Raw genomic sequence first — 14,707 nt, forward strand, 5'->3', positions numbered from 1 at the left:
GACTGTGCTGTGTTAGATACTCCAAGACCGCCTACAAGTTGAATTGAACCAATTTTTTTTTTTAAAGATTTATTTATTTCGTATACAGCATGTATGACTGCTGGCCAGAAGAGGGCACCAGATCACGTTACAGATGGTTGTGAGCCACCATGTGGTTGCTGGGAATTGAACTCAGGACCTCTGGAAGAGCAGTCAGTGCTCTTAACCTCTGAGCCATCCCTCCAGCCCGAATTGAACCAATTTTTAAGTGAGATTAGTTTAGTTATAGGTTCCTGAAAATGAAATAGTTTATAGTTCTTGAATTAAAAAACATTTCTAACAAAAAATTCAGTTTCTTTGTTTCCCTACTCATCCATCATCCTGGCAAAATCAGTTCTTTGAGGGATGCTAGTTTGAGAACCTCTGTTTTCATACTCAGTATTAGCTAGAGGTTACCCACACTTCCCTGCTTTATGGTTTTTCCACATGACAGCTTGTGGAAAATCGTTTCATAAGATCAGGTACACAAGAGGAGTCAGACAGAAAGTGAGAATACAAGTAAGATGGAAGTTACAGCTTTTGTTGTCTCATCTAAATCTCTACAATAAGACGTTGTCTTATTCTGTTCACTAGAAACAAATCACCATGTCCAGCCCATGCACATGGAAGAAGGGATTACATAGGATGGGATTACAGCAGGGAAGGCCATTAGAGATATTTTTAGGAGCTGTATTCTTTCCACTCCTTTCATGCTGTTATAAACTTTTTATTGAGTAAGTGTTTAATACTAGGAATTACATAACATAGTTCAAGGAAGTGTCAGCAAACCTTATTGATTATTAGAATTATTCAAAGAAGCTCTTACAGATTATCTGAGTCTCACCTTTGATAGTCTAATTTGGAAAATCTGGAAACTATACTCAATTGGTAACCATGAGAATGAAAACTTGATTTAAAAAGACTTATTTATCTGGGAAGGAAAATGTCACATTACTACAAGCAGAAAACTACCACCCAGAAGAGGCTCTAGCTCTTGCTGCTGTCAATATCTCAGGAGAGCTCTACTTTCGATTAGGGCTATGCCCTGTACTGGAAGGACACATCCAATGAGACATATAGATGAATGTTTTGGAAAATATTTCTTTCTGGATTACATTGAAACCATTTCTAATCATTCAAAAATCATACATTTGTAGTTTTACTTGCAAGGAGGCTACATTCCCTAACTAATCCTATAACTCCAGGATACATGATGGAGAGATAAAAGTTTTCAGTGAAAAATCTATAGTGAATTCTATTTCAGAGTATTAGGAGGTAAGGCATCATGTTATTTATAGAGTCTTCAGGGTTTTGTGTCAACACAAAGCTGATGGCTACTAGTCTTCAGTTACTTAACATCTTTTCAATTGATGGTGCTCTGCTCTGGTGATTATAAATGGTGGAAGTCTAAAACTAATGGAGTTCTCAAAGCAGTGCATAGAAAGTTCTTGTTATTTTAGCCTTGCCTCACATGTCCAGCTGCACATGAGCTTTGACCTGTCCAGAGCATATTGTCTTCCTTTTCTCTTCCAGACACCATCATTCTTGTTGCTAAAGGTGAAGCAGAACTGAATGAAATTCATAGTGCCTGAGGATTTTCAAAGAAGTTTTTCAGTTCAGGAACTGGTAAGTGATAGACTCAGTCTGGTAGGGCATTTGTTTGTTGCCTCTTATAATCTGGATCCTTTTTCTTATAAACAAATTCCTTTGGGAAAATAAAAAGTATAAAATAAAACCTCATGGTAATGCCCCAGAAGCTGGCATTCTGTTAGCTGTTAAACTCTGTTCTCAAGATTTATGGGCAACTGCTGATTGTAATTAATAGCAAACATTCAGAAGGTGAACTAAATGACGCGGAGCTCTCACTGTTGCTATTTATTATGTATGTATTTATGACTATGGTTTCAGGGAGACTTTAGACCAATAAATTTAATGCATCATCTTAAAGAATGAAAGAATCCCACTGGCTGAAATATGCAAAACATTTGGCTGGGCAACTCCAATTTTGCTCTAAGAACAAATGCTGGATGCTTTTGAGTAGTTGAAGAAGACTGTATTAGGAGACTCCTTTATGGTAGCAGAACTTAGAGAACAAATCTTTCTCTTTATATAAAGGGGATATTAGAATGACTTATAGGTTGTGGTCCAACAATGGCTGGTGGTGAATGGAAAGTCCAAAAACACAGTAGTTCACTCTATAAGGCAGGATGTGTTCACTGGTCTTTAGTATACCTGGAAATACTGAGGGTGTAGGTTCTAATGACAGTGAAGGAATGGATTTGTTAGCAAGGTGAGAGCAATCAAGCAAAGAGAAAAAGCTTCCTTTTTCTATGTCCTTATGGAGGCTTAGAGGAGAAGGTATGGCCCAGATTAAAGGTGTGTCTTCCCCCACCTCAAGATCTGGATTAAAGGCATGTGTCTTTCTACCTCAGAGATCTAGATTAGAAGTGGATCTACCTACTTCAAATTAAGCAAAAATCAATCATAGATGTGCCCTCCATTTTTGGATTTTAGTTAATTTCAGATGTAGTCAAGTTGACAACCAAGAATAGCCATCACAAAGATTGAAATTATTTATCTCCTAAAATGTATTTGTCATTACTGGTCTGGGTTCTGATAACTAGGGAGCAAAGTAGGTATCCCTTTTTTGTTTAAGACAAAATTCCTTTTGCTGTATGTGCTTAGAGTTCTTAAAAGTTTTGTGTATCTATTACAGAAAATGCAGAAAATAGAATTAAAAACTGGCTAAAATATTCTCATACAACAGTCCACACACAGACAGCTATGTGTGCCAACTAGTATGATAGTCATTATTTTTTATTCTTCCAGCTTACAATGTATTACTGTATTTTATTGGCATAGCACCTCATTTTCTATCTTGTTTAGCTACTAGCTCTTTCTGCCTTTTCTTATGGTCTGAATATTCTAAGAACTGAAGTACTTGGAGTAATGAGAAGATATACTGAAGAAAATATAGCTGACTGGCCACTGTGATTGAAGGGGAAAGATTGGGTAGCTGAATGGATTCTGGAAGAATATTGCAAGATGTTAGGCAGCAGCATAGTGCAATGGATAATAGACAAACAAGGTATCTCAGTTTTGGAGAAGGATATGTTTGTTTAGAATTAACTTCGCTGTGCAGTTTCTCAGCAGGTGATTTATATCATGTACATTTGACCACTGTAGAGTTTGAGGAAGTTAGTGTGAGTTGTTGCATACATAGTTTTCGGTGATAGACTCTCTCATGTACAAGTACAGGCTATGCAAATTAGGCACATTTTGTGGTTATCAAAGTTCAGTCCTGGTCAAAAGCTTTGGTCATAGGGCACAGGCCATAGGGTTGCAGCTCTGTCATGACAGATACAAAAGTTTTTGATTTCTGGACAATGTGTGTGTGAAAATTACCTAAAAGAGATCTGCTCCGTATTCTAGTCTTTTATAGTAGTCCTTCTGGTCAGAGCAAAAAAGTTGGTTGGAGATCTGCTCTTGTACCTGCTTCAAGCTGTACAGGGTGACATGCTGGCCCTGCCAACTAAATTGTTTGCTACTCTGGCAGGAGTTCTATTAGGCACCATAAAAAAAGGTAGCCATACTTAGGAAATGGTTTGAATAGAAGGTCCTTGTTGCATTGTCAAGGGGCTTAAGAGAAGTGCATATTACATTAGTAGGTGTTGAAATCTTTGCTGAATCATTATCCAAAGATAGAACTGTTAAACCCTAGAAGACACATTCATGACAAACAAGAATGCAGGGGTCAAGTTGGCACCTGGAAACTTTATCCCTACAGGCCGATTTTAATAGTGCTAGAATGTGCTAAGCATACTATGAAAAGTTATTCATCAATATCGTCCTTCTGTGAGCCCTGGGAGTTACAATAACGCCTGGCCTGACAAGATATGCCCACTAGCGCAATCGTGGCACAAAAGTTATGGGACTTACCTGCCATTTTTGATTGGATCAAAGGCTCATTCCATGAGATGAAACCTATACCTGGCACTCTCAACAGAGACAAGAACTTGTGGCTAGATAGGTCACAGATAGACGAGAGGAGAACCTGTAGCTATTATTCTGCTAAATGGGCATAGTATTAAGGTGACTCTAGTGACTTATTTTTATCTCCATATGTCAGTTCATCTCTCAACCCTCACCAGAGAAGATTAGTCTTGAAGTAGATGGTGATTAACAGAGACTCTCAACTGGTCAATATACAGAGAAAAAGAGATTGCAGAGTGCTCGGCCCTATGGTATGCCTCTATCACAGCCCGACCCCCAAGGTTCAGCAATCTCTACAGAAGAGGGACAGGAAGATTATAAGAGACAGAGAAGGTGGATGACTTTGTGGAAACTGTTTTCTGGACGTAGCAGGGTATAGCTATGATCCCACAGCATACACAATATCTGTGAAAACTCAAGCCAGACACAAAGCAGCGCACAGGAGGTGGGGTGGGTATAAAGTTCCACCCATAGTTGAGGAGCTGTTGGCATTTGATAGCTTCAGGAGAAGGAGAACCAGTTTTCTTTAAGCATGCGACCTCTAGCAGGTTGATCACGCTCCAAGACAGGCCCCAAACCCGAGAGCAGTTGGGGAACACAAACTGAACACTACAGGTTTACAGAAAAGAGAGAGAACTCGAAGTTATGTGGACAGGGAGATGAAGGCAGATCCGGGAGGAGTTGGGGGCAAGGAAAGGGAATGTGATCAAAATACATTATATGGATTTGTCAAAGAATTAATAAAAATATTACTTTAAAAATGCAAAGACCAAATACAAGAAGTAAACAGATAACCCTGAGTAGTTCCAGAAAGTGAGGTTACTAGAAAAATCAAGACCAGACACTTGTCTTAAAACTCCTCCAGTCAAACCCTCCTCTTGTTCCTTGTTCTGAAAATCACTGGCATGTTTGATAATTTGGAGATATTTTTCACTTGTCCTGATTTGTTGACATAAAGCAGCATTCCTTCTTTACAGGTTCCACCTTGAGCAGTGTCCTGAAAATTTAGGGCTCAGTGGTTTTCAATTACAACTACAGGGAGTGAACTTAGTGTCCTGTATTATTCAATGCTTGGGCTATCATCGTTATTTGATTAGTGAGTTCTAGGTAAAGTCTTCGGACAGTATAAAGGAAGAAAGCAGTAGGTCCCATGTGGAGAAAAATGTTTTGACCATGAATGGTCACTCATGGCACCAAATACAACCTGTGTAAAACATAGGAAACATAGCATAATCACCTTCAGTTTTTTTTAATCTAGAAGAGTATGTGTAGTTCATATACACAATGATTTTTTTCTGTTGTATATTTTCTTTGTTAAACCTGTTTGCTGTTTGTATCTAGATTTTTTTTAATCTGTGCTTAACACAAATTATCTATTTTGTATTCCAGTTAGAATATTTTTCATTATACAGTGTAGAGATTAAAACATATGTTTGGAGTAATGATAATTGGGGTTATGTATTGATTCAGTGACCGCAACCCTTATGCTACAGTGGTACTCTTCAGGGATACCATGGGTTTGTAGACGCCAGTGTTGGCCTCTTCTCACAGGTGGGTAGTCTTGATAGAGCTAGGAACCTCAAACATTTTAATTTAATTGATTATTTCGGGTTAATAGTATTATAATGACAGTATGATAAAGGACTCCATGCCTCATTAGATTAATGATATTAAGAAGATCGGTCTAGTTCTTTTGCTTGAAGAAATTTAAACATCTTCAAGAAGTCAATTAAATTATGCTAAGATTAATTAGTTCAAATAATTTGAGACTTCAAAATAGAGGGTAGGAGGGAGAATAAGATAATGATTTTTCACCTTGTACCTCTAAATACTGCCTTAAGCAAGCTGAACAGGTCATGCTGGAAGTAATTGCTGCTGCTGTGGCTAAGAAAGAATTGGCATGTAACCAAGTATTAGAAGGGGCTTCTCTCTTGGCAAACAAAATGCATTGCTTAATCCTGCAGTGACCCTGAAAGCTGGCATCAAAACAGTTGCCTGATTGGCAAATATTGTGAATAACTGAAATGACTTCAATGAGAAATGTCAATTCTTTCCCTAGGAGTGTCTGTGATGCACTTCTGTGGGCAACAGCAGGGTTGGGCTGGGCCAGAAATGGGTGAAGAGAGAACTAGACTGACATCCAGGTCTAAATTCAGCCAATGATTTCAGAGCCAAGGAATGGAGATGAGGGAATTAGTGATTCAATGTGGCCACGAACAAGACAGAAGTCAGTCATCTAGGACAGAGGTGGGAGAGGGATGGGAAATCAGGCCCAGGCGGTGAAGGAGGAAAGATCAGAAATTCAGAAGTTCAAACCTGACAGCATAAGTGAGTGAGTGTAGTAAAACTTGAACTAGAAAATGCATAGTATTTTAGGCTTCTTTTTCTAGTAATGTTGGTCTTGAAGTTTTTATCAAGTAGCTCAAGGGGTCTCAAGAGACACGGCCTTAATTCAGACTTCTGTATGCTCTGCTTACCAGCTGTATACCCTTGGGAAAATGTTAAATGTTTTTGGCATTTAATGTATTCACCCACGAAACAGGGATGTTACTGCACACATTCCATGTCTTCTAAAAGTGTATTTGGTTTGGGGTAGGTTTGCCTGTACATTTAAGATGTGAGTATTTTCTGACATACCACATTGGCATATGCTATGTGTTAATAGTATATTTGCAAAAAATTTTTATCTTATAGATAGCAGAGAATATTGTAATTAGTGGTTTAACAATTGATGTGGGGGATCAATAACTATAAATAGATGCTTGATAAAGTCACATTTTTGAGCAAATTCTTTAAGCTTGGTTGTACTTATCAAGAAAATAATCTCACCTGTATTTCTATGAATAAATTTATTTAAATAAGTGAAAGACACCTATAGTGGAAGACATAAAACAATGATGAAAGAAATCGAAAGGGGTAAAAAGAAAGATATTGCGACTCATGGATTTGTTGAATCAAGATTGTTAAAATGTATGTTCTACCCAAGGCTCCATGTAATCCCCATCAAAACACCAATTATACTCTTCTGAAAAAAAATCCCAAATGTTTACTCAACCATAAATGGAACTGAATAATTAAAGATATCTTGCACAAAAACCACAATAGGAAGCATATAAAATATACAACAAAGTCATAGCAGCCGATGTATTATGGTATTGTAATAAGCACAAATAGACACACCAGTGGAGTAGAATACAGGGCATAGAATTAAAACCATGCATCTATCTAGCCAGCTTATTATTGACAAAGGCGCTAGGACCACACATCAGAGAAGGGCTAATAAGTAGTGCTGGGAAAACTGAATAGCCATATGTAGAAAAATAAAAGTATGTTTCTGTTTTTTCAGCTGTGAAACAAACTACTCAAAATGGATTAAAGACTTAAATTTAAGAACTTGAAGAAAATGTAGGAAAATGCTTTAGGACATTGAAACAGGAAATTTTGGTTTTTAGAAAAGATCTCAAAATCACAAGACATAAAACCAAAATTAGGTAAATGGGATTGCACTAAACGTAAAAGTTTCTGCGTAGTAAACAAACAGTGGCGTGGAGAGACAACTTGCAGGATGTGAAAAACATTTACAAACTGTTATACAGCCACCTGGGCACTGATACCCAGGATATCTAAAGAAATCCAAAAGCTCAATAGCAGAAAATCAGACTCATTAAAAAATGGGCGACAGACTTAGGTAGGCAGTTCTTAAAGGACAATGTGAATGCTGAATAGTTATGTAATATCTTGGTCAACATCACTAATCATCAGGGAAACCCAAATCTAGACCGTAGTGAAATGTCATATTACCCCAGTAAAAGTAGTTCTTCTAAAGAGACAAACAAGCAATAAGGTAACAAACTTTTTGGTAACCCAGAGTTTTGAAGTATCAGCACATTATTGCTAACTCTCCTCACCCCATTGTACAATAGCATACTGCAACTTCTTGTTCCTATGTAATTTTGTAACAAGTGCTCACAAGGATGCAGAGAAAAGGAACCCCTTGCTCATTATTAGTTATAGAAATTGTATGGAGGCTCCTCAAAAAAGTAAACCAAAACTGCCAAGTAACCTAGCATGCCCAGAAGTGGGAACTAGTACAAAAGATGATGTCAGTATGCTGAGGAGTCATCTATGCTTCTATCCACATTGCAGCACTATTCACAATAAGAAGGAATTGAAAAAGGAAGATGTTAATGAACTGGCGAGTAGATAAAGAAAATGTGGCACAGAAACCGTGGAGTACTATGCAGTGGCAAACATTCTAAAGTCATGTCATTTATGACAGTGTGTCTGGAGCTGTAAGTCTCATGTTGAGTGAATCAGAAACATAAGCACTATGTGACCCACTCATGTATGGAATGTAAAATAAGACTAAATAGAAGTTGAGAGCAGAATGGTGATTATAGAGGCTGGGAAGAATGGGGGACCAAGGAATGGGCAAAGACTGATTAGTGGTTACAAAATTAGATAGGAATAAGAAGTTCCAGTGTGGTGCTGCACAGTGGAGTGATGAGGGTTAACAACAATGTGCTGAATACTTCAAAAAAGCCAGAAGAGAAGATTTCAAGGGTTTCCCCCTTTCTTTTTACACTTTTTTTGGAGAATTTCATACATGAGTTCTGTATTTACATCCTTTCTTCCCTATCGTCTTCCTGCTTCAACTCCTACCATGTACCCCTTCTCAAAATTCATGACCTCTTTTTAAAAAATTATTGTTACACACACACACACACACACACACACACACACACACATACACACACACACACACCCACACCCCTTGTTGAGTTCATTTAGTGTTGCTTATATGCATATGTGTTTAGAGATGACCACTTGGGATTGGATGACCTATGGAGCAGGGCTAGTCTACAGAGAACAGATTTTTCCACTTTTAGGAGCTAGTAATTGCCTGTAGCTCTTCATGTATAGGAAGAACGTTGTCAGATTTCTCCCATCCACGCTGGGAAGTCAGCTGGTGTTGTCATTGTGTAGGTCTTGTGGAGGTGATTGTATAATGGAGATTTCATCAATGCATTTTCCTATCATTTGTAGAAGACACCATCTCATCACATCCTGGTCCTTTGGCTCTTAAAATCTTCCTGGCCCCTCATCTGCAATGTTCCCTGTGCCCTAAGCGTAGGGTTCTGTTACCGACGTATCAATTGGTGATGAGCACTGCTCCATCAGTTCTCTGCATTTCGACCAGTTGTGAGTTTCTGTGGTGGTCTGCTTTTTTTTTTTTTTTTTAAATGAGGGGTGAGAACTACATTCAGCCGTGGAAATAAGGATGGGTATTTAGAATGCAGCTGGAAATTATACTGGCTTAAGAAAGTCTCAGTAGGAGGTTCTCCTCTTCATCAGTCACAGGTAGTTGGCTAGATTTACAGTCTTCGTTATGAGTTCCTTCTGACTGAGTGGGCCTTAAGTCCGGTTAGATGGTTCTTGGTTATTAGTTGGATATAAGGTGTCACTGTTGTGCCCTTGAGCTTTCTTGCCTTTTTTTTTTTTTTTTTACCATTGTTGTGGTTCATAGACATTATAATGCATATAACTATTAATTTCTTTTCTCTCTTGGAAACCTGCACAGCAGCTTTGGATACTAGAGAGCTAGCCCTTGAGGAGATTCCTAGGTCAATTCCAGTTCAGTTCCTATAAGTCCTGTGTTTGAAATATGTGGTATCTTTGGACACCACTAGGGTTCTTACCTTCCAGTTCTAGAAGGCCACCGATGGCAATAGCAAAGGCCTGCATTGTTTTGGAGAGTCTCTTGGACTCTCCTGTCTAACAACACAAAAGGAGGTTCCAAGGCTTCTCACTGGGGGATCTTGTTCTATAGTCTATGGCTCTTGGGGGCTGCATTTTCATCCTGATAAAATTTTGTATAAATTATATATAATGTATGCATTTTAAGTAACAAATATTTGAGGAGATAGGTAAGTTTAAACTGCTTAAAACATTATACAATGTCTATATGTACCAGTGCATTACCTGTTGCCCTATTAACCTGTATAATTTTATGTTGCTGCATATTAGTTCAAAACAGACTTAATTAAGAACCACCATCACCATCAAAGCTTAACTGTTGTTTGTTCTTTCCTTCCTTCCTTCCTTCCTTCCTTCCTTCCTTCCTTCCTTCCTTCCTTCCTTCCTTCCTTTCTTCTTTCCTTCTTTCCTTCCTTCCTCCCCCCGCCTTCTGTGAGAGTTAGTTTTGCCATCTTAACATACAGAGTCACCAGGAAAGAAGGAACACCAGTTGACGAGTTACCCCCATAAGATTGACCTGTGGGGATGTCTGTGGGGAATTTTCTTGATTAGTGATTGGGAGGACCCAGCATAAGGTGAGTGGTGCCACCCCTGGACAGGTGGTCCTAGGTTTTTAAGAAAACAAGCTAGTAAGCAGTATTCCTCGGGTCTCTATTCCAGTTCCTTGTTCCAGGCTCCTCACTTGAGCTCCTGCTCTTGTTTTCCTTGATGATGAACTGTAACCTGTAAGTTAAATAACTCTTCCAAAGTTGCTTTTGGTCATAATGTTCATCATAGCAACAGAGAAGCAAGTAAGGAACCCTTCCTTCCTTCCTTCCTTCCTTCCTTCCTTCCTTCCTTCCTTCCTTCCTTCTTTCCTTCCTTCTCTTCTTTCTTGGCAGATTCTCTCTAAGTAGCTGAGTGGTCTTTCCAGGTGACCCCTCCTGAATCGATTGTAAAGGCCATTGGGTCTAAATGATTATTCTAATCTGCTCAATAAAAATGGTTCTAGTTAAACATTATGAACATTTTTATTTACCTCTAAAGAATGACAAAACATGTTATAAAATTTCCAAACTCAGTTGGCCATGGCATCTTTTGGTGTGTGTCTTATATTAAAATCCCATAATGTGGGACTAAGGAGAGGGCTCAGTTAAGAAATTGTTTGCTACATATGCACAAAGATTTCAGTTTGGATTGTCAGAACTTAAGTAAAAAGCTAGGCATGTCAGTGAACACTCAATCACAGCATTGGGGAGTTGGAAACAGGCAGATGCTACTGACCAGCCATGCTAGCCAAGTTGGTAAGGCTCCAGGTACAGCAGTGAGGTACAGAGTGATTGAGGAAGGTGCCTAATATTCATCTGTGGTCTTTACATGTGCTTACATATATACAACACATACACATGTATGTGCACACAACACACACAGACACACACAGACACACACAGACACACACACAGACACACAGACACACACACACACACACACACACACACACACACACACACACACACACTCACATCTTCTAACTTTAGCTTTCCGTAATTCAGGTAATGGTAACCACATAGCTCCAAGCAGCAGAAGCTTGTCTTTCTGTTTGCTTCATAGCTTTGGCTGCTGGGTTAAATGACTGCTAGTACTTTCACATATATTATTACTTTTTGTGTTCATGAAATTCTTACAGAAAATCATTACAGAAGATTTCTTAAATATATACTTGATGGGGCAATGGAGTCACACAGTCCATAGATAATCTGTTATTTTATCAATAGCCTTTTTTTTTCAGACATGAAGTGATTAAAACAAAGCAACCATCTCAGCACTGTGAAGGGTATGTCTCACAGGAGAGCCAATCAAGTACAGAGATAAGTAACGCTATTGAACAGTGTTCACAGAACCTAAACAAGTCTTGTAATTAATAGTTTGGCTATCTTCCCAAAGAAAATCTGAAGCATCTGCCTAGGCTTCTGACACTGTTTTTTCTTTTCTTTTCACAACAATGTTCGCGATTGGGCTATTGTGTATGGAAAATCACTTAAAGATGTTATTTCATGAGGCACTCAGAGTCCCATCTGATCTGATGCATTTTGTCAGTTGGCTTCTCAATGCTAATAATGTTTTTACCAGACTCAAATCATCGGTCATCCTCTAGAATCCTGGCCACCATCAATACTAGTTTAACTCAAATTAATTCTAAAATGAAAGGTGCTATATTTAATCAGGCTGAATACGTAATAGTCCCCCAAACTGTATTTTAAAAGGTGACCTTGTCAACCAGCTAGTATCTAAGAGAAATATTGTGTATGAAGTAAACGTGGACTTGGCTTTGAGCAGGTGTGGACTGTTTTCCTTGTTTTTTTTTGATCAAGAATGATCCAGAACAGCACCCTTGATCCTGACCCTGAAGCAGAACTCTTTGTACAGTTCACTGATGGTGATTAGTGCACACAGGGCTGGGTGAAGTTTGCCTCTGTCCTGGAGTCCAGCTCCCTCAGGGACTCTCGTTACTCAAGAGCTGTTCTGATCCCAAACTGCTACCCCAGCTCCCACTGCTCTGAGTATGAGCAAATGCTGACGAGGCTGACCACACTTTACTCTGTATTAGCCTTTCTTGCTTGGGAGTGAGAGCAGCTCACACTGGGTTGAGGATATGAACAGAAAAAGGGCAAAGTCTTTTTGCTGCTTTGGTTCCACAGTTTAAGGGCCATATTTTGCATTGTGTCTATGTATGAGTCATATTTTCTGTATTTTGTAACCCTCAAGCTATATCCTTTGTTAACATAAGTTAAATATGCTTTAAAGACCCTACATTTTAATATATATATTTCCTTATGCTTGATAGAAAGAGTTGAGACTCATGACCTAAGCAACCTAAGCTCAGTTTCGCTGAGTGTGTTTGGGGCCTAGATTTCTTTTGTCTGTGGAGTTTGAACCTTAGGCAGATTTAACTATGGCTTCTGCTGGGCACTTGATGCTGGGAGAGACAGGCTGTGTGGAAAGTTAAGACTTCACACAGGCGTCAGGCCTGTCCTAGGATAGAGTACAGGTATGGTTTTCTCTCTGTATTCCTTTATAATGCCATGCCAGGGCAAGACCTTCCCTGCTTTACAGGTACACAGGACAAAACGTCATTTTCTTACTTAACCCATTAGCAAATGGTGTTTTGTTTCATTTTGAAACAAATTTGTTTCTTTCAATTCCTACTTTGAAATAGTACTTTTAGTCCCCAATCCTAATTAATACATAAAAGGACAGTTCCTTATTTATAGGGCAGAGGGCAGTAATTATCAGTGATGAACACAGGAGAGTTTTTCATTTGTAAGCCCTTAGCTTTGAAACTTCAAAATATGTAGAAACAGCACCTAAAAATCAGTATAAAACATTTAAAAGATGTGAAACAAAAAATTATTCCTGAAATTTATTGTGAAACATGCCAGAAACATATATATGAATGTGTTGTGTCTTTCTACAATGTCAGAGTTTATCAAATAACAATAAATTAACAAGGTTTTGTGGTTCCAATAGTAACAATTCGTGAGAAAAATCTACTGACCTTGGTAGCCCGGCTGGGGCAAATGTAGATTTCAAAATTTTAATCTTATTTACTAATATTTACTTATATCATGTGTCATACAACAGGAGAATTCAGAAATAGCCTGAGAAAGAGTCTTTATTGATAAGATAATGAACCATACCAATGCCGAGAGCTGTAAACGGAAATAAACTCTTTCTTCCCCAAGCTGTTTAAGGTCATGGTGTTTTATCACAGCAATAGAAATCCTAGATAAGACACCTTATTTTTTATTGTTTATATACATATCTATATCTATATACATGTATATGTATATATGATTAATTTTTGGTCATTGCATGTTCAGAAACTTTTCATTGTCAAATTCCTTGTGACCTCCATAATCAGTTGTTGGACTGTCAGAACTGCACATTAAGAAACTTTGCTATTAACTATGTTCGAGTGCTTGGCTTTCAGACTCTCCTACCCTCATAGCCCCATGTGTTCTTTTGGGATTTGTGTAGATCTCTTTTTTATCCAACAGCAAAACCTTTACCACAGGCACAGCTGAAATATCCATCTAAGGAGCTTCTGTTTGGAGGCAGGAAATGTAGGCAATGCAGGGAAGGGATGTTTGCTCTCTAACACACTGAAGGTACTTATTCCATTAATTATCAATGAATGAGCAAGACTCAGTCAGAGGGGTGTGCCAGCACACATACAGAATCCTTACAGAGTCAGATGGAACCAGGATATGGAATGAAAATCTGTAAATCTAAATTTAGACAACCTTCCATCTTATTACAAAGGGCAGAGGACAGAATATATTCTATTTAATGGGCTACAAGCTTGATAAGTAACTCTTTAACATTTTGACATTTGTTATATGGGAACCTATTTATGCTTTTTACCCTAAGCTATGTAAATATCAGGGTTGGGTCTGGTTTAGGGCTCTTTATTGAGTAGACTGAAAAACTGACTATGTCTTCTTACTCAACTTTAAAAGTCGTTGGAAAGAGAATCATTCAAGGATCTGGCCATGTGAAATAGGCATGGAAATTAGAAGAAAATTCTGGAGGTTGTACAGGTACCCCACTGGGGTTTAATTGAAGAACTGTAAACTTTATTCCCAAATTGCTGGAAACTGAAAAAATTTAAGCAGTAATATGGCAAAGTTGGCTCTGGTTTTTGACCAGAAGGTGACAAGAATAGATGTGCTGGGGCTACCTAGGAAATTCCTAAGGCAGTGCAGATGGAGATGAGGGATTGTTTAAAGTCCTCAATGGTCACATTGGCTGAGGAAAGAAGTCGACAGGGAAAAATCTCAGAAGCACAATTAATCAATGTTGTGGAGTCATCAGTTATAGAATGTGAAGAAGAAGAAGAAGAAGAAGAAGAAGAAGAAGAAGAAGAAGAAGAAGAAGAAGAAGAAGAAGAAGAAGAAGA

At 38.4% G+C, this 14,707-nt stretch overlaps 1 long non-coding RNA gene across 4 annotated transcripts in view; it reads left to right on the forward strand.

Moving 5' to 3' along the window:
* Positions 1-14,707, forward strand: part of LOC128096031 (uncharacterized) — a 108,389-nt gene that overhangs the window by 35,779 nt on the left and 57,903 nt on the right. For all 4 annotated transcript variants that reach the window (XR_008213507.1, XR_008213506.1, XR_008213511.1 and 1 more), the window contains exon 3: positions 1,552-1,644. This is a non-coding gene — a long non-coding RNA (uncharacterized LOC128096031). The remainder of the gene's footprint in view (positions 1-1,551; positions 1,645-14,707) is intronic.

Source organism: Peromyscus californicus, unplaced genomic scaffold (genome assembly GCF_007827085.1).
Source record: "Peromyscus californicus insignis strain IS unplaced genomic scaffold, ASM782708v3 Scaffold_11__1_contigs__length_118956290, whole genome shotgun sequence".
Taxonomy (NCBI): domain Eukaryota; kingdom Metazoa; phylum Chordata; class Mammalia; order Rodentia; family Cricetidae; genus Peromyscus; species Peromyscus californicus.